Source organism: Podarcis erhardii (assembly GCF_964252035.2).
Source record: "Podarcis erhardii genome assembly, chromosome: 5".
Taxonomy (NCBI): Eukaryota; Metazoa; Chordata; class Lepidosauria; order Squamata; family Lacertidae; genus Podarcis; species Podarcis erhardii.
Window position 1 is genome coordinate 97237062 of NC_138509.1, and position 21154 is coordinate 97258215.

Sequence of the window (21154 nt, forward strand, 5' to 3'; positions counted from 1 at the left end):
GCTGTGTCTCGCTGCCGGCCGCACCCTCGTCTCGTTCGAAACTATTACAGCTCTCCGGCTGCCAAGGAGCTGTTTCGTCGGGAGGCGGAGGGAAAGCACCCGAGGCGGCAACAGAAGCCGCTTGTTTCAGGGAGAACAAGGGCTGCCTCTGTGTGGCGACACAGAGACCCACACACGTGCAAAGGACTGGCTGGCCTCCCCACAGAGGCTCACACTCAGGCGAGTAGTGACTCACAAGGTGGTGCATGCGCTCACCAACAAACGGGGTTGAGCATGGAAGGAGCATGCCTTTCTCTCGCTCTCAAAACACACACTGAACCACAGACTCGTAGAGTCGGAAGGGGCCACCAAGCAAAGAAGAATGGCAAACCATGTTGATGGACTGTGCCGAGATGGCAAAATGAACTGGGGGAAAGCTCGGGAAGATGAGAATTGTTGTTTTTTTAAAGGGAAATGTTTATAATGTATATACAAAATCATTGTAAGCAGGACAAAACATTAGCAGGGTTTTAAACACACTTGTAATGGAACAAAAAGTACAGATAAGTTAGGAAGATGAAAAACGGGAGAAAATATAAAATTTATATTTTATATGAAAGAACATTGTAAACATCTGAAAACGTTTGTAGGTTTGAAACGTTTGTAGGTTTCCCCACATGAAAATGTTTGTAGGTTTCTCCACATGGGGAAAGCCTTCCCATTGTCCTTTTGCTTGTAAATCCTGTATTAAGGGTATATTTGTGTATGACTAGGGTGAGCCTGTAACCTGGACTCGGGAACTAAAGTATTAACCATCACAAAATAATGGCCAGGCTGCCCAGGTAATGCTGTAGACCGCCTCCTTCTCTGATGTATGTATGATGTTTCGGGGTGGTGGTCTTGAGCTACAGGGTGGGCAGTTTCAAACATCTATATAAGGGGTGAGGGAACCACAGAGCCTAGGGCTTGCTGATCAGAAGGTCAGTGGTTCGAATCCCCGCGACGGGGTGAGCTCCTGTTGCTCGGTCCCTGCTCCTGCCAACCTAGCAGTTCGAAAGCATGTCAAAGTGCAAGTAGATAAATAAGTACCGCTCCAGCGGGAAGGTAAACGGCGTTTCCGTGCGCTGCTCTGGTTCGCCAGAAGCGGCTTAGTCCTGCTGGCCACATGACCCGGAAGCTGTACGCCGGCTCCCTCGGCCAATAAAGCAAGATGAGCGCCGCAACCCCAGAGTTGGCCACAACTGGACCTAATGGTCAGGGTCCCTTTACCTTTTATATAAGGGGTTGCCCCCGTTGTTCAGGGCTCTCCCTCCTGCATGTGGTGACCCTGTTGCAACAGCTTTAATAAAGATCGGGTTTACTAGCCGCTTTGCTTCTCAATATAACTCTGGTTGCCCTCTGTTTTCTCCTACTGATAGGGAACCCACTTAAGGACTTTATCCGGGCTCCGGAATACTCCATAAGGGAAAGGGAGCTGTTTTTCCTTATAACAGAGAGGAATAGACAAATTCAGGGAGGAGGAGAGGGCTACTGGTGGCTTCTAGCCCTGATGGCTATGCCCTGCCTCTGCAGAAAGGTTGCTGGAAACTACAGGAGTCGAGGGGGGTCCTGTGTTCCAATCCTGCCTGCAGGTTTCACACAGGCAACTGGCTGGCCGCTGTGAGAACAGGCTGCTGGAGAAATAGAAATATTAAACATTGAATGTTAGATAATGTCTAAAATGTATAAAATACTGCTAGAATGGCACTTGAAAGATGAGGAAGTGAAATCGGTTATGATACACTGGGCAAAAGATTTTGGATATAATATACAGCTAAAAGAATGGGAGAGGTTGTGGAAAGAAAGAATAAAATTTACAGCATGTAATGCTTTGAAAGAGAATATGATGAAAATTCTGTATAGATAGTATATCACGCCTGTGAAATTAGCTAAAATGTAATAAATGTTGGAAATGTAAAGAAAAAGAAGGATCATTTTATCATATGTGGTGGGAATGTAAGAAAGTAAAAAAAACTTCTGGGAAATGATATATAATGAGATGAAAAAGATGTTGAAATATACATTTTAAAAAAAAAAAAACCAGAAGCATTTTTACTTGGCATTATAAGCGAGGACATAAATAGACAGGACATTAAACTGTTTTTATATGCAACAACAGCGGCAAGAGTTTTGTTGGCCCAGAAATGGAAGCCAGAAGAAATTCCGACGAAAGAAGAATGGCAGACGAAATTAATGGACTACGCAGAATCGGACAAAATGACAGGAAGGATTCGAAACCTGCGGGACCAGAGATTTACAGAAGATTGGAAGAAATATACAAATTATTTGTAATCAACAAATTACGCTAGTAGGACTACAAGAAGTTTTGTAAGGAGGAATATATGAAATATTGCAAAGAAGAGAGATATTAGTTATGATATTTAAATGTAATAGTGAAAGTAAGAAATGTAAATTAAGTGGGAAAGATTGGAAAGTTTTCAGATGTGATTGATGGAAGTCAAAAAAATGTATAAGATATAAAAGTATGTTTAATAACTGTTGAAAATATTATGCTAAAAAAACTTTTTTTAAAAAAAGAAGAGAGAACAGGCTGCAGGAACAGATGGGACACGGGCCAGATCCAGGAGATTGTTCTTATGTAACAGCTGGGATAGCTCAGTCGGCAGAGCATGAGACTCTTCCTCTCAAGGTTGTGGGTTCGAGTCCCGCATTCCTGCATTGCAGAGGGCTGGACTAGATGACCCTTAGGATCCCCTCTACAGTTCTGTGATTCTCAATACAATTTTACCAAACAGTCTACGCGTTTGGCGAGATCAAATGCAGCAGGCGCTTTCTGGCGTAGAATGGGGTGTCCCTGTTTTGACTGGATAAATTTTATTGATTTGCCTTCTTCCAAACCGCTTTGAGGTTGCAAGCGGCGTATAAGTTTGATGAAGTAAATGAATAAAAACCAAATAATTGCCCACTGAATTCAGGCTTGGGCCTGAGAGTGTGTCCCCAAATCGTCTGCACCATAATAAATGATTACTTTCTTTTTTTTAACCTGCTCCAATTAGTTTTGCAACTGTGCCGGAAGGCCTGCATGCTGATTTCCCAGCCTGCCAATTTGCAAATCCCTCTGCTGTGAGTCTCCGGTGCTTTTCCCCTCAAAAGAAGGAGGGTGCCCTGAATTTTCTGCTTCTCCGTGAAGGAGTGGGAATGAAAAACAATGTCCAGACCAGCAGAAGAGGGGTCTGCTTAGCTTCTGACATTCCCAATACCTGGCTCACCAGAGCCAGACAAGAGGACCGCAAAGAGCCTCAGACATGCCAACCAACTACCGGGAATTATTCCAAAAAACCTTGTACTAATTGGTTGCTAACTCCACATAATCCACTCAGACAGGGAACATTTTAGCGTAATCAGCCGGCCTGGCTTCACCAAGCACCCCTTCTGGCTCCCCTCCCAAGAGAGGCTGCGGCTTAGATTAAGTTTCAGAAAGTTGAGCATCAGTTTTCCATCTCCCCGGTCTTGGTGCACTAAGCAAAACCTGCCCTTTTTCCCTTATGGGGTATCCAAGAGCCCATATAGAGTCCTTACGTAGGTTCCCTTTTGGCAGGAGAAAATAACAGAGGCCAACCAGAGAATATGGAGAAGCAAAACAGCTAATAAGCCTGATCTTTATTGATCTGTTGCAACAGGGTCCTCACTCACCACATGCAGGAGAGGAGGAGGAACCCAGAACAATGGCGTGCAAGGCCTTATATAGACATTTTAAATTCCCTGCCCTGGAGCTCAAGACCACCCCTCCATACATCATACCTACATCACAGAAAAGGCGGTCTACAGCAGAAATCTGAGTGCGTTGTTTATCTCGTCTGACAGGTTACCTGTTAATGCTCATTTGATTGAATACCCTGGGGAGCCTGGCCAGTCTTTTGTAATGATAAATACTTAGTTCCTGAGCCAGGTCACAGGCTCACACCCTATTCATATCTTAAATGTGCCCTTAAGATAGGATTTGTGAAGGAAAAGCCAATGGAGAGGCTTTTCTTATGAGCTGCTCTGCTTCTCAATATTCTCTGGTTGGCCTCCGTTATTTTCTCCAACCGATGGAGAACCTACAAAAGGACTCTATATGGGCTCTTGTGTCCCCCCCCATAAGGGAATAAGGGCAGATTTTGTTTACAACAGGATGCAGAGTGGAGAGTTTAGGAGGGGCGGGGAAGACGCCAGACCCTCTTGGAGCACGATGCTGGGAGACGCTCCATCACAGGCTCAGGTTGTATATCTGTGTAAATGAACCAGCTATCCCGCAGTCTCCGCTGTGCCTCATTTCCAAAAGGAAACACAGACCCTGTGTAAGCGTTCCTGGAACCCCTGGGGTGACGTGCAACAGTATTATATTCCCCTCCCCTCCCAGCTCTGTTCTTTCTCCATTCTGCCTTTTGCAGGGGAGGGTGCAAGGCCTGTGTGTTTTCATCCCGAATGTTCTTGGCCCTTCCTGCAAGCAGATGGCCCCCTGCGCCGGGAGCTGAGCCACGGAGGCAGAGAAGGAAGCCAGAGGAAGGGTGCGGGGAGCTGAAAAGGAGGATTTCAAAGTATGCACTGCAGAGGTACCAATCGACAAACCCAGCAAAGCCTGGGACTTCAAGCTGGAGAAAGCAGGAGGCCTCCAAGGATGGGTGGGGCATAAGAATTGCCAAGACAGCTGGAGATACCCAGTGCAGATGCTTTTGAAACTGGATCTCTCTCCTCTTCTCCGACTTGCCTTTTTGCCCTGGGCTTTTTTTGGAGACGTCCCACCTATTCTTGGCAGTGAAAGGATGCTGTGCCAGATCTGAGCTTTCCAAATACAAGCACAACATCCATCACAAAGCCAGATCGTGCTCCCTGCAAGCAACTAAGAGAGGCCCCGCAGAACCAGAGCAGGTCCACCAAAGCATAACTCCCTGACTAGTGTTGTAAACAAAACCTGCCCTTTTCCCCTTATGGGGTATCCAAGAGCCCGTATAGAGTCCTTACGTGGATTCTCCATCGGTCGGAGAAAAGAACAGAGGCCAACCAGAGAATATTGAGAAGCAAAGCAGCTCGTAAGCCTGATCTTTATTGAACTGTTGCAACAGGGTGCTCCCCTCACATGCAGGAAAGGAGGAGGAACCCAGAACCAAGGTGTGCCCCTCCTTATATAGACATTTTAAATTCCCTGCCCTGGAGCTCCAGACCACCCCTCCATACATCATACATACATCACAGAAGGGGTGTAACCCAAGACCACCCCCCACAAACATCATACCTACATCACAGAAAAGGTGGTCTACAACAGAAATTTGAGTGTTGTTTTTCCTGTCTGCCAGGTTATCTGATAATGCCTTATCTGATTGCCTTTCCTGGTAGTCTGGCCATTCCTTTGAGATGGTGATTTCCCAATTCCCGAGACAATGGGAAGGTTCCCCCACCCCCTCCCTCCTTGCAGAGAAAACATTTGGTCAGTCTGGGAGTCAAATTGGTTTCAGGTCGGTCTTCCTGTACTGATCTATGTACTTGCTTGGTTGGTACATTTATGAACATTTATTATATATATAAGACCTTAAATTTTATTATTACACTAGATCCCAGGGTCCTTTGCAAAAGCCAGTCTGGTAAAGCCTGGGGCTGTAGGCGATGGCTTATAGTTGCAATTGAAATTATTCAACCCTCGTTTGCCAATCAGGTTCATTCTCAAAATTTGCAGACTTTCAGCCGCTTGCAAATCACACAGAAGCAATGGAAATAGCTCGACACAATGGATGCTTCAATCGGTTCCCCCAAATTTAGCTAAAAATGCCACTTCGAGTGAGACTGGAGAAGCCCCTATAAATGCATTTGCAGATGAATCCCACCTGTTTTGCAATGGGGATTGAAGAATTTCTTGCTAGAGGAGGGAGATGCGTAGATTGGAATTTGCATGCCGAATAGGGTAAAAAAAATGCTTATTCTGAATGGCAAAAATGGAACGGCGTACGTTTGGGCTGTACACAGGACGGTCGCGATGGAAGGGACCTCTAGGGGTCATCCATTCCAACCCCCTTAATGCAGGAATCGCAGCTAAAGCATCCACGACCGATGGCCACCCAACCTCTGCTTTAAAACTTTGCAGGAATGAGAGTCCCCCAGCTTCTCAGGCAGTCTGTTCAGCTGTCAAAACAGCTCGTCAGAAAGTTCCTCTGCATGTTTAGTGGGCATGAATCGTGTGAGCCACTTCGAGCCCACTTTGATAAAAAAGAGAGAGATGAAATAAAACAATGGTATCTTCTTTGCTGGATTTATACCACACCTTTCCTCCCAAGGACTCCGTGGTGACCTTCCTCCTCATTCTATCTTCACAACAACCCTGTTGTTGGAAATGCACTGTAAAAGAGGGAAATTTCCTCCACATGTGGTGGTTGTGTGACAAGGTGAAGACTTTTTGGGGTAGTGTGTATAATGAGTTTAAAAAGATATTTAGGTACACCTTTTATAAAAAACCGGAGGCATTTTTTGCTAGGAATGGTCGGAGAGGACATTAAAAAGGAAGATCAGAAATTCTTCCCGTATGCCACCAACAGCAGGAAGACAACTTCTTGCACAGAGATGGAAACAAGAGGATACTCCAACAACTGAAGAATGGCAACAGAAAGTATTAGAATATCTGGAAATAGCAAGGGTAACTGGAAGAATCTGACAGCAGGACGATGAGAGATTCCAAAAAGAATGGTCTAAATTTATGGTATACTTATGAGAAAACTGTACATAAATAAAGACGCTCACAGGACAGAAATAAAACTCAATGTTTACTGTAAACATTTGGTTAGACCATAAGATGTAATGCTGTAATATAATAAGGAATGTATGTCTAAAGTATAATACAAAAATTTATTAAGGAATTATAGACATTAATAGAATGTATATATAGTAATCACGCTTAAGGAAGAGCAATGTAGAGAAGCCAGAAGAGGGGTGGAGGGAAATTAATTCGGATAAGATATAGATTGAAAGGAGAATAACATTGTTAAGCTGTATTGTGTTTTAAGACATTTGGAAAAAAATAATAAAACTTATGGGGGGGACCACAACCCTGTAGGGTAGGGAAGGCAGAGAGTGAGGGTCTCGCCAACAACCACCTGGTGCGCCTTATGATTTAGCGAACAGACGACTGCCTTGCTAAAAGAGCTCCACCAGTTTCCGTTTCAGGCACAACCAAAAGTGCAGGTTATGACCTATAAAGCCCTAGGTCCAGGTTATCTGAAACACCAGAGTCCCTTATACGAACCTGCCCGAGTTATGAGATCTTCGGGGAAGACCTTTCTCTAGGTCCTGCCACCCTCGCAGGCGTTCTTAGGGGAGAAGCAGGACAGGGCCTTCTCGGTGGTGACTCCTCCCGGACAACTTTGGAACTCCCTCCCTGCAGAAGCCAGCTGGGCTCCCTCCTTGCTATTCTTCCTCCGGTAGGTGAAGACTTCCTTGTTCCAATGGGCTTTCTTATTGTGATGGCATGTATGTTTTAATGGAGTGTTGTGTGGTTTAATAATAATAATTTTATTATTTATGTCTCGCCCCTCTGGCTGGGTTTCCCTAGCCACTCTGGGAGGTTTACAGCATATATAAAAACAGAATAAAACATCAAATGTTACAAAACAGAATATCTTATACAGACCATAAATAAACCAATAGAAAATAATGATGATAATGAATAATAATAATAATAAACAGTTTAGTTATACCCAAATTTTAAAAACCACCAAACTCAGCTAAACATTTAACCAACACCAACCCAGCAAAAACAAAATTTTAATTCAATGTTCAATTGCTTTTTTAGGTCTGCGTTTTTAGCTGTCCCTATGTTGTCTGTAAGCCACCTTGAGTCCCTGTCAGGGCAAAAGGCAGGATGTAAATAAATAAACAATCATCATCATCAGTGTTATTCTCTTTTCTTAGAAGAAAAAAAGGTGCCGGGACTCACATGAAGTTGTTACAGTAAGTGGCACAGTTTTAATATTTGGGGTTGGGGGAAAACTGGGCCAGAAGGATCCGGCGCCCTAACGCAGTGGATGTAGCCTACCTTGATTTCAGCAAGGCATTTGACAAGGTGCCCCATGATATTCTTGTAAAGAAGCTGGTAAAATGCAGACTTGACTATGCTACCACTCAGTGGATTTGTAACTGGCTGACTGACCGAACCCAAAGGGTCTCATCAATGGTTCCTCTTCATCCTGGAGAAGAGTGACTAGTGGGGTGCCACAGGGTTCTGTCTTGGGCCCGGTCTTATTCAACATCTTTATCAACGACTTGGATGATGGACTCAAGGGCATCCATATCAAATTTGCAGATGACACCAAACTGGGAGGGGTGGCTAACACCCCAGAGGACAGGATCACACTTCAAAATGACCTTGACAGATTAGAGAACTGGGCCAAAACAAACAAGATTGTGGGAATATGGTCATTTGTCCATAAGAGCATGGGCAAAAGTTTATTATTGCAAGGATGAAGTATTGCACTTGGGCAAAAAAAATGAGAGGCAGAAATACAAGATGGGTGACACCTGGCTTGAGAGCAGTACATGTGAAAAGGATCTAGGAGTCTTGGTTGACCACAAACTTGACATGAGCCAACAGTGTGACGCGGCAGCTAAAAAAGCCAATGCAATTCTGGGCTGCATCAATAGGAGTATAGCATCTAGATCAAGGGAAGTAATAGTGCCACTGTATTCTGCTCTGGTCAGACCTCACCTGGAGTACTGTGTCCAGTTATGGGCACCACCGTTCAAGAAGGACACTGACAAACTGGAACGTGTCCAGAGGAGGGCAACCAAAATGGTCAAAGGCCTGGAAACGATGCCTTATGAGGAACGGCTAAGGGAGCTGGGCATGTTTAGCCTGGAGAAGAGGAGGTTAAGGGGTGATATGATAGCCATGTTCAAATATATAAAAGGATGTCACATAGAGGAGAGAGAAAGGTTGTTTTCTGCTGCTCCAGAGAAGCGGACACGGAGCAATGGATCCAAACTACAAGAAAGAAGATTCCACCTAAACATTAGGAAGAACTTCCTGACAGTAAGAGCTGTTCGACAGTGGAATTTGCTGCCAAGGAGTGTGGTGGAGTCTCCTTCTTTGGAGGTCTTTAAGCAGAGGCTTGACAACCATATGTCAGGAGTGCTCTGATGGTGTTTCCTTCTTGGCAGGGGGTTGGACTCGATGGCCCTTGTGGTCTCTTCCAACTCTATGGTTCTATGATTCTAAGTACATGGAATTATAGCCTTGTAGAGTTGGAAGGGACCCGAGGGTCATCTAGTCCAACCCCGTGCAATGCAGGAATCTCACCACTAGGCCACACTGCCTATTAAACATTCCCGGTGCAGCTTTTTCTAGCGATGAGCCAGGTGCGGAGGAGGTTGGCGGGGGACGGGACGGGATGTCAAGAAAATCAGATGAGAAGGAGGGAACGAACAAGGGAGGAGGGCAGGATGAGGATCCAGGAAAGAATGAGACTGGAGTGGGTGAGTCAGAGCGGAGGAGGCCTGGCAAGGCAGGCAGGCGAGGTGCCTTGTTTGTTTGCCATCTCCAGCGTTACGGTTGCCACCCAGCGCTCCCTGCCCGCCTGAGATGCCTCCTCTGCTGTTTACGGGAGAGGAGGGCGGCTGCTGGCCTTGCCATGCAAGTTAAAAATATCCCCAGCCCTTGCGGAAGCCGAACAAAGATCCAGCAGGACGGAGGAGGGGAGAAGGCTGCTCCCATCAGATTTCCGTTCCCAGGATTATCCCCTGGAAAATCGGCCCCCAGAAGGTGCTCCCCACCCACCCTGGACGGAGGCCCCTCGGGAAGGGAGACCTGGAGATGGAGAGCCGTGGAGGCAGGATGCGACAAAGCCAAGCGCTCCTTTCCGCACAAGGGAAAGCTGGCCGCCACAGGCCTCTTGTTTTACTGCGGCCTCCCCCAAGCTGGCGCTCTCCAGATGGGAGCTTTAGTTCAGCTGGGACTTGTGGTCCAAAACATCCAGAGAGAACTGCTTGGGAGTTTTAGTTCAGCTGGGAGTTGTGGTCCAAAACATCTGGCGGGAACTGCTTGGGAGTTTTAGTCCAGAACATCTGGAGGGAACTGCTTGGGAGTTTTAGTTCAGCTGGGACTTGTGGTCCAAAACATCTGGAGGGAACTGCTTGGGAGTTTTAGTTCACCTGGGAGTTGTGGTCCAAAACATCTGGAGGGAACTGCTTGGGAGTTTTAGTTCAGCTGGGAGTTGTGGTCCAAAACATCCAGAGAGAACTGCTTGGGAGTTTTAGTTCAGCTGGGAGTTTTAGTCCAGAACATCTGGAGGGAACTGCTTGGGAGTTTTAGTTCAGCTGGGAGTTTTAGTCTAAAACATCCAGAGAGAACTGCTTGGGAGTTTTAGTTCAGCTGGGAGTTTTAGTCTAAAACATCTGGAGGGAACTGCTTGGGAGTTTTAGTTCAGCTGGGAGTTGTGGTCCAAAACACCCAGAGAGAACTGCTTGGGAGTTTTAGTTCAGCTGGGAGTTTTAGTCTAAAACATCTGGAGGGAACTGCTTGGGAGTTTTAGTTCAGCTGGGAGTTTTAGTCCAGAACATATGGAGGGAACTGCTCAGGAGTTTTAGTTCAGCTGGGACTTGTGGTCCAGAACATCTGGAGGGAACTGCTTGGGAGTTTTAGTTCAGCTGGGAGTTTTAGTCTAAAACATCCAGAGAGAACTGCTTGGGAGTTGTAGTTCAGCTGGGAATTGTCCAAAACATCTGGAGGGAACTGCTTGGGAGTTGTAGTTCAGCTGGGAGTTGTGGTCCAAAACATCTGGAGGGAACTGCTTGGGAGTTTTAGTCCAGCTGTAATCCAGAACCTCCAGAGGGGACCAGCTGAAGGTGAAGCCTCTCCTGAAGGAATGCGGTTACAGATAGGTAGCCGTGTTGGTCTGCCATGGTCAAAACAAAATAAAAAAATTCCTTCCAGTAGCACCTTAAAGACCAACTGAGTTAGTTCTAGGTATGAGCTTTCGTGTGCATGCACACTTCTTCAGATACACACGAAATCTGTGTATCTGAAGAAGTGTGCATGCACACGAAAGCTCATACCTAGAACTAACTCAGTTGGTCTTTAAGGTGCTACTGGAAGGAATTTTTTTATTCTGAAGGAATGCCTCAGGGTTGCTTTACCTGCGATTCCTGCACTGCAGGGGGTTGGACTAGATGACCCTTGGGGTCCCTTGCGACTAAAGCGTGGAAAGAGGATGTTGGTGACTCAGCCATACATCCTCCATCACTCTTTCCAGTGCGGGAAGCCGATCTTGGTGCTGCTTGCAAAGCCTCTAAACTGCAACTCAGATTTTCCAGGGACAGTGTACTGTAGTGGTTAGCGCAAGGGTTCTCAAACTCTTTTTCTCCGGGCCAGTTCTGGGGGGAAAATTTGCTTGCGCCGTGATTTTTAAAATATATTGGTAAGATATTAGGAAACAACTCCCAGCAGTGCTTGATTTATAACTCAGAACACAACTCTTTTATAATATGAACGTGGGACGCCCAGAAAATATAAAACAAATACATAAAAGCATTCCCAAAATATAATTATAAACGGGTCTTCTCCAGCCTTCTGTTCAAATGTCCTCAGGATTGTCCTTAGTATCACTTGATCACCTTGCTCGCACTTTGAAAAAACATCTATCCATATTCCACAAAGAAATATATTTTAAAACATATATGCTATGCTACTCTGAAATGTTTAAATGTTTCCTTGATTGTCCTTGAATCTTTCTGCCGCACCTACCTATCCCCTCCTTCCACACCAGGGTGCTGCTGGTAAAGTGGCAAGTGCCTCAGACTACGAACCGGGAGACCAGGGTTCGAATCCTGACTCGGCCATGAAGTTCGCTTGGGTGCCTGTCACTGCCACTCAACCTAACCTACCTTGCAGGGTTGATAAAAATGGAGAAGTGGACCATTTACACCCCCTTTGAGCTCCTTAGAGGAAAAGGTAATACGTAATAAGTAAATAAATTTCGAGGCATCGTGCAACATAGGGCACACTAACATGATGCATTGTCTGGATCCGATTGATCCTCAAACGGACCTTAAGTTCTGGACCTTGTTGCTCTCTTCATCCTGCTGTGTTCCTTGCCAGGTTAAATTCGTTTGTCGGCTACCCTTCTTTTGCAATTGCTGGAGGGGAACAGAAAGCTTTCATCAATATGCGGATGACACCCAGCTCTACCTCTTTCAGATCAGAACCAATGAAGGTGGTGAAGGTCCTGTGTGAGTGTCTGGAGGCGGCTGGAGGATGGATGGCGGCTAACGGATTGAGGTTGAATCCTGACAAGACAGAAGTACTGTTTTTGGGGGACAGGGGGCGGGCTGGTGTGGAGGACTCCCTGGTCCTGAATGGGGTAACTGTGCCCCTGAAGGACCAGGTGCGCAGCCTGGGAGTCATTCTGGACTCACAGCTGTCCATGGAGGCGCAGGTCAATTCTGTGTCCAGGGCAGCTGTCTCCCAGCTCCATCTGGTACGCAGGATGAGACCCTCCCTGCCCGCAGACTGCCTCAGCAGAGTGGTGCATGCTCTGATTATCTCCCGCTTGGACTACTGCAATGCGCTCTACATGGGGCTACCTTTGAAGGTGACCCGGAAACTACAACTAATCCAGAATGCGGCGGCTAGACTGGTGACTGGGAGCGGCCACCATATAACACCTGTCCTGAAAGACCTACATTGCCTCCCAGTACGTTTCCAAGCACAATTCAAAGTGTTGGTGCTGACCTTGAAAAGCCCTAAACGGCATCAGTCCTGTATACTTGAAGGAGCGTCTCCACCCCCATTGCTCTGCCTGGACGCTGAGGTCCAGTGCTGAGGGCCTCACTGCAAGAAGCCAAGTTACAGGGAACCAGGCAGAGGGCCTTCTCGGTGGTGGCACCCGCCTGTGGAACGCCCTCCCACCAGATGTCAAAGAGAACAACAACTACCAGACTTTTAGAAGACATCTGAAGGCAGCCCTATTTAGGGAAGCTTTTAATGTTTGATGCATTACTGTATTTTAATATTTTGTTGGAAGCCGCCCAGAGTGGCTGGGGAAGCCCAGCCAGATGGGTGGGGTATGAATAAATAAATCATTATTATTATATTATTATTATTTCAACCATGCCAAGCTCACCGTGTGGCTGCGGGGAAGAGACAAAGGGCAAGAAATTTCCTCGGGAACCATGCAAAGGAGAAAAAAATGGGAGTCGGCGGAGCAGCTGGGAGCAGAAGTATTTCCTGTTTCCTGGAGATTTTGCAGTGACTCAGGGGAGGCCAGCAGAGCGTTAGGAAAGCTCTCCCAAATGGATTTTGCAAAGCTAGCTGCAAAAAACCAGGGTGCTTTGCATGGCTTGGCTTCTGTATCCCGGGAAGATTTTCGAAACAGCCACCACCTGCTCTACCCTGCAAATCCAGAGATTACGCATAATCCACTGGATAATCGGATAAGGCAGATGTCCCAATGGAACTTGCAACCATTACCATTATTATATATTAAATTTGTACATTGCCCGTCATCACAACGTAAAAATACAAAATGAGAACGCACGTCGCAGAACCAAACAAAAACCAGCCAGCAACCCAGGACTTAAGCTGTGGATTTAAGGCTGTGTGGAGATAAACTTTCGAACCAAAGCATGTTTTAAGAAGAGCGTGGAATGTATAAGAGCTTTGGAATGACGCAGTTAAAAATGCCGTCGCCATATTGGGAAGTTCTGTCGGAGGACTTAAGTCTGAGAGGAGAAAGAGAGAAATAGAGCTGTTTTTATATTGTGGGTGAAACTCCTCAGAGGGACTTAAGAGCGACAGTTTTGCGAGATTAATGATGGAAAGAGCGATGTTATCTATGAAGGCGATGATATATGGAAACCATCTCGATTTGAGGATTGGAAGAACGGAAAAATTCACACAGGATTATTATTGGTGTTTATCGGTTTAAGGAGACTATCAGAAGAGATCATAAAGAAAAAAGAGAAAATATATGAACAAGATGTGATGTGGAAACAGCAAGATAAGACTGGATAGAATTATGAACTCTGTTTGGATTGATTTGGACATTAACGCAGTGGCAAGAAGATGATCAGAATCCCCTTCGGATCTTGAAATATGGGTTCCCCCAACAAAATTTAAAATTCGGCTTTGTAATTCGGAATTTATGTGATGTGATTTAATTTGATTTGATTGGCCGGTTAATAAAAATTATTTTTTTTTAAAAAACACACCAAACCAGCAACCCATCTCCTGGAAACCCAATTAAAAGGCCGTAGAATGTTAAATCAGCCAAAGGCCTTATAATAAAGAAATGTTTTTGCCTGGTGCCTAAAGATGTATTATTATTTTATATTATTTATTAAATATTTGTGTACCGCCCTATACCCGTGGGCCTCAGGGAAGTTCGCAACATAAAATCACAATATAATGTATAATGAAGGCGCCCGGTGAGCCTACTTGGGGAGAGGATTCCATAAACGGGGGAGCCACCACAGAAAAGGCTCTGTTCTCCTGTTGCCACCTTCCAGACCTCTTATGGAAGAGGCAAACGAGGAAGTGAGAGGGGGGAGCCCCCCCCCCAGGGCACTTCCTTTTTTAAAAAAAATAATGTTTATTAAGAGTTCGGGGCACTTCCAGGCTGTGGCAAATTTAATCACAGGCTGGCAAATTAAAGGGGCACAATTTTAAGTCGGCTGGAAGAAAATCCTGGGAGCATGTCTTGGGTTCGGAGGTGCAATTGTTTCTTTGCTGGAAGGAGGTTCAAAGAATTTAGGGCAGCTCCCATTCCTTCACAGGAGAGCCCCCATAAACTTATTATGGGATAGCCCTATGGGAAGAGGGTGCAAGAGAAGTGTTGTGTTGCTCTTTCCACCTGTTTCCAAAGCCATCCCCCCCTTTTTTGTGGTGGTGGAGAGTCAATTAAAACCTTCAAGGAATGACCACAATGCAGGTCTTTTATGATGTAAAGAGGTGGAAAAAATTCACTGGAGGGGCCATTTCCTCTTGCCATTGTTTACTGGGAAGGGAGGAAGCAGGAATGGGGAGAGTTCAAATGGGATGAGGGCAAAACCACAGGGAGGATTCCTTTAAAAAAAAGGGAGAATTAGGGGGCAGGGAGCAAAAGGGCTTTCCATTTTTCCACGAAACAGCGAAGATAAATGAACTCAACTTCCTTTGAATATGCCGCTCTTGAAAAGGCAGGATGCAAACTTTTCAGACAGCTTTTTGAGTTTTGAACAGTGCAAAATCATCCCCTGCGCTAGATTAAAAGAAAGATGCAAGCAGTGTCCATTGGAGGGTACGTTTTGTAGGGCAGCCATGGGCCCTCCTTGTGGGGTTGGACCAAGGCCCCAAACAAAATGCAAAGCCTTTCCGATAGAAAACTGGAACCTTCCTCCCTGACATGCTACTTTTCTGTTTGCGAGGATTTTCAAAAAAGATTATTTAAATGGAGGAAGAAGCCTTTGGTTCGTGTAATTTGGAAGTGGCGCAGTCCTGCCGTGTCTGGTGGGAGTTGTAGTTCAACCACTTTGGGAGTTGCATTTTTTAAAAAGAGGGAATTGGAGCAGGTGTTCAAATCCCCACTGGGCCATCATTTGGGGGCAACCAAAATTATCAAAGGGATGGAGGGATTCCCCTAAGAACGAAAAGGTCGCAGCATTTGGGACTTTTCGGCTCAGAGAAAAGGCAGGTAAAAGAGATGGCACAATAAATAATAATTAAAAAATTATACATAGCGTGCAGAAAGCGGCTAGAGAAAAATGATCACCCTGTCTTCATAATGCATGAAGCTGAAAGTTTCAGGACAGATAAAAGGTCTTAATTCATGCGGCGTGGGGTTGAACTGTGGAACTCACTGCCACAAGCAGCAGCAACGGCCACCAACTTGGATAGCTTTAAAAGAAGAAAAGAGAATTTCATGGAGGATAAGGCTAATACTTTCCCATACATATTCTAGGGCAGAAACTACCATTCTTCCTTTGTCTTGCCCTTTCTCTTCCCCACTGTCTGTCTGTCTATGATCTATCTATCTATCTATCTATCCATCTATCTATCTATCTATATCTATACCTATCTATATTGTAAGCTCCTTGGGGCAAGCCCTCATTTCTCTCGCTCTACTGCAGGGCTGGAGGGACTCCTCTGTGATCTCCTCCCTGCTTCTGCAGAGTCCCCGCTGCCGTTTGGCACTTACAAATTTTGCACTCTGAATCTCTCGAGACATCACTGTGTTTGGGAATCACAAGCAGGCAGCTCTGGCTAAAGCGCATGAGAAGCGCATGAGGCCCGCTGCAAATCAGGAGAGAGATTGGAAAGATCTCCCTCTCCTGTGGCTTTGTAAAAGGCCATCTCTCTCGATGGAGGAGCATAAATGTAAGAAACGGAAGAGTGAAAAGCCTTCATAAATATTGGGTAGCAATTCCTGCAAAAGATAGGTGCACTTGCGTGCTTAGTTACACAGCCATAAAGATACATTTGCAAGGCAAAATGTGCTTTGACTACGGCCATGTTTGGGAGCTTGAGAAAGTCCCGCCATCCTGAACCATGACTAAGGAGTTACTCATCCGGCTGGCAGGACTGCTGACAAGTGGGATAGGTGCCATCTTTTGAGGCCTTGCAGGCAGCAAACACCTCAACGTGCAAGAAAAATCTACCATAGTGTCCAGAGCTCTGCTACTGTTATCACATGACTTCATGGTCACCCCCCCCCATTTTGTGTGTGTGTGAATATCACTGCATGTAGAAAGCTAGCAAGTCAGGGAGAAAGGATCTAGCTTTCCAGCGGCAGGGCTCCGAGTTACTGTAACAGCTCAGTGAATATATCAAAAATAAAACAAAAATAATACCCCTTGTCATATCCTCTCACAGCACGCAGGACTTGTTTGCTTTTCCTGCTCAGCCTCTCCTGCACCTGCCACAGCAGCCATTTTGTATTCGGCCACAGCCATTTTGTTGTGCCACACATAGGTCACGGCAGCCATTTTGCATGACACACCAGCCATTCCATGTTATGCCCCACATCTGCAGCGGCCCCACACCAGCCATTTTGCAACTGGCACCCACAGCGCTTCTAATTCCAAACCAATTCCAAAAAACCTGCCCCCCTGTGACCAGGAAAGAACCTGGGATTTTCTGTGGCATCCTCCAGATGCCCTTCTGGTGGCTTTTCGCATACCCCTGACAACAAGGAGGGGGCTTTAAACACAAAAGGACACGTCCAGGCGCTTTGCATTCCAGGAGCTTTGCATTCCGCTCCGTGCGCCCCACGGCCCTCGGGCTTGCTTGCCAAGCCAGCTCTCGCCCTGCAAGCCTTGGGAAGCCACTTGCTCCGGCCCCCGGCTCCTTCCCCAAGCCTTTTTTCAGCCCCCCGACGGCACAGGATCGCGGGCGCGCCCTCCATTCATTCCGTCTGCCGTGCGCGCCGGCGGCCCCTAGTGGCGGACACGTCCCTTTGCAGCGAGATCTCCGACTCTCCCCCCCCCTCCATCCTTCCGCCCCTCCCCGCGCTGCCAAGGACCACGCGGGACTCCTTTTGTGCACGTCCGAAACGTGCCGGGTATTAATAGCATCTGCCTGCTGGGCGGGAGGGGTCGGTGCCTGATAGCAGCAGGCAGGGAGGGCGAAGGGGGTGTCGGTTGTCAGGAGAAAGAACCAGCTGGGCGGGGAGGATGCGATTTGCAAATGCTCCTCCGCCTCCCCCCCCCGCCCGCCCGCCCCGTCCTCTGGGCCAACATGCGCTTTAGCCTATATTCCTCCTGACCTGCTGCTGTTGCAGTTTCGGGGACTGGGCGGTGGGGGCCCGCAGGAGGTAAAGGGAAGCGGCTCTTTGTACACCCCCCGAGGGGGCGGGGAGGCCCGCAGCAAAAGCTTGTTGCGAAACCCGAACGGGGCCGAGGCGAGCCTAGACGTGCCCGTCAGCTCGGTAAACCCACCCAACACCCCAAAAAAACTCCAGATGTTGCTGCGGAACCTGCATTTTGCACGCGCACAGAATCAACCTCCTGGATTCCCTCCCCCCCCCCGCCTACAACAAAAACGAAGGGGGTATATTTAAAAGCGTTATAATTCCGCGGCTAGATCAGCCGTCGATCCCAGCACTTTCTCACCCAAAGTGGCCAACAAAGGTGCCCTCGAATACCGTCCCCCTCAAAAATCAAGGCAGCGGGGCCTCTTATTCAGACGGGTAGACTACCCCTGTCCCCGGAGTCGCACTGAGCCGTCGTGGCTAGTAGCCTCAACCTCTACCAGCGACTGTGTCCCCCCTGGGGCGCCCGTCTTGAGCCGCTGCCCCAGTTCTGCAAGGGAACCGTGTCCCCATCTCGAACCGGCGTCCTTGGGTGATGGTGGCGTGCGGAAAAGGCGCTCTCCCGGCCGCGGCCGCTCTTTGCTCCGGGTGACCCCGAGTTGTCCTTTCCTCGCTGCTGCTGCTACACGTGTGTGCGTGTTTTTGTGTGTGTGCGCGTGTGTCCTTGCGCTGTGCGCCCCGATCTGCTGCTCCCCCCGCAACCCAACCCACCGCATCAGGCAGCTCTTGGTGGAAATAGACGGGGGGGGGAGAGAAGGGAGGGGGTCAGATTTAAAACACGGAGGACGCTGGAAACGAAGAGAAGGCAGCACGAGAGAGGAAGGGAGACGAACGAGGAGGATTTGGGGGGAATGGACGGGAGGGGGAGAGAACGAGGCCCGGTCTCCGAGAAGATTGCGGGGAGCCCGCACCCGCCGCCGCCGTCGAGGCGGGTTGGAGAGGGGGCCCATTGGGCAGCCCTGAACAGCGCCCCAGAGGAGAGAAAGGGGGACGGGACGGCCTCCGGGCGCCCCTCGATCCTTCCTCGCGGGAAATCCGACGGCCCCTCGCTGCAGAAAGTCCGTTTTGCGTAAGGTGGGGAGACGGACGCGCAAAGGAAGCCATCTTGCCTCGCCCTGGGCTCCCTCGGAAGGATCTCGGGGGTCTCCTTTGCTCGCTAGAGGAGTCTCGGGGGGCGCGAGCTGGTGGGGGTGGGATGCAGGGGCCACCCATTAGATGCCTTCCCGGGGGGTGTGCAGAAAGCCAAAAGTTTGTGTGCTGGGAAAAGCCAGAGCAGCGCGTCTCCTTTTATTTTCCTGCCCAGGCAAATGCGCCATGGCGAGGTCGCCTTTGCGTCTTGAGAATCCTTTATATATATATATGCGTCTTTTTAGAAACGAAGGAGTCGAGGGGTTGTTCTTGTTCTTGCAAATTTCCGCAGGTAAGTATGCGTCCGATTTATTGTCTCTTCGCCTTCCTCCCTCGCCCCTCCAAATACTGTTCTCTGCACTCCGACCTGTTTTTCCATCCCTCATATTCGTCCCGCCACCCGCACCTCCGATTATACACCACCAACAATGTCTTATTATTTAACAAGCTCTCCTTTGGGTATCGGCCGTGGTGCTAAAACGCCCCGTCTAGCTGCAATTTCACTGTGCACGGACAAACCACGCCGCCTCCCTCGCTGACTCGCATCTTTTTTAATTCTATGCTGAGGATTGGTTCCATTCTACAGATGAGCAATTGAGGATGACTGGCTAGCTTTCTGACAAAGAGGGGGCTTGTGGGCTTGAAGGGAGTTTTCCTAAAATTGCCCCCTCCATTTCCCGTCTGTTCCCCTTTCGCAACATCCCTTCCATGGCAATGTTAATAAAAAATGCGCGTTGCATTAGCTTCCGTGGCCCCACGACTGGTTATTATTTCCATTAATTGATGCCATGAGTGGCGTTCTGTAGGTTAACTTGAAGCAAGATCCCGGATCATCTGCCCCGAGGACCTTACAATCTGAACAATCGCCATGAAAGAGGAGTGTAAAAAGACGGGGTGACTTTTTTGGGTGGGTCTGCTTTCAGCGCCTTTGTACCTTTTAGCTTGTAGCGGCTACAAGGTGCAACGAGAAGCTTTTCATTTTTGGGGTGCCGGCTTTGGATGTGGGGAGCCAGGCGTTGAACCTGTTCCCGGGCAGCCGCGGCGCGCTCCCCGGGCAATGCTGCGCGCTCTCGCCCCCGCCATTTCTGCCGGTTTAACGTGAAGCTGGAAGAGAAGCGGGCGGGGTAAACGTCGAGCAAAGAGCAGCATTGTTTTCGGGTGGCGAAGCCGCGAGGCTTGCTAAGCGCATTGTCGGATGATCGGGTTCCCAAGAGTCCCATTTTTAGCCCGGAATGCGGCATCGTGAGAGCGCAGCATAGCGAGCAGAAGAGGAACCATTTTGAAACCAAAAGTCCCCTTTTCGTTGTTGTTGCTTAGCGTAGATTTTACAGATGGGGGCTTCAAGCGAGGGAGAGGGCAAGCAGGCCGGTTTTCAGTCGCGAAAACAGCCCTTCGGAGCCATCCCGGGTCAAAACGCAGGGGTGGGTTCAGACGCGCTTAGAGCAGCACGCCGTGGGAAGCCTCTCCAAATAACCAGCGATTGCAGAGGCTTTCCTGCAATTGTGGCTTTTTAAGTCTGGGTTCATCCCCGACTACTCCAGATCTCCATTTTTTAGGCTGGTCTCGGAAACTTGCTTAGGGAGGAAGCCCCATGGAAGCCGACGAGATTTACTTCGGCGTAAGCCCGTTTACCCTTGCGCTGCTTTTATTTGGAATGTGTCGCTTTGGAAAGGAAGCGCGCGTGGGAAGCGCTTCAAAATCGAGCTTTTACAAGTTGTTATTCACATGCAAAAAGAGGATCTATTTGAGCTTCTGGAAAAGACAGAAAGCGGGTCGTGCGTAACAGTTCCCGCTGCGCATTCTTCCTAAGGTTTCAGCTGTTCCCCGTAGCGCGAAGGGGCTGCGACCGCTGGGTGCGCACTTATTAAAACCAAATTCATGTCATTAGTTTTCATACGTGTTCTGCTTCGGTTGCCAAACGAAGCTGGCTTTCAGTACAGAGTGCGCGCACCCCTAAAAAGGGACCCTGGGAAGCGCCCCGCGCTACAACTCCCGGCGCACTACAGCTCCCAGGATTTTTCGATGCGGGGGGGACGTGCTTTGAGTGTCGGGGTGCAAGCAGCTTGAACGGGAGTTCGTAAGTGGGGAGCTGCCCGCCCCACTTTACCCCTCCTGCTCCCACCACCACAGCCACCCCAGCAAGGAACCTGGAGTCGCACCCCGGCCCGTGGGGTGGGGCGTGGCGAGGTTATTTTCCAGCAGCAGAGGCTCGGCCGGGCTGCCTTCTGCAAGGAAACAAAAGAGGC

At 48.1% G+C, this 21154-nt stretch overlaps 1 long non-coding RNA gene across 1 annotated transcript; it reads left to right on the forward strand.

The window, feature by feature from the left end:
* The first annotated feature begins 17799 nt into the window (after positions 1-17799).
* LOC309342371 lies at positions 17800-20792 on the forward strand. The gene is made up of 2 exons (XR_014156735.1): positions 17800-18854; positions 19084-20792. It is a non-coding gene; the product is annotated as an uncharacterized lncRNA (long non-coding RNA).
* Positions 20793-21154: the final 362 nt, after the last annotated feature.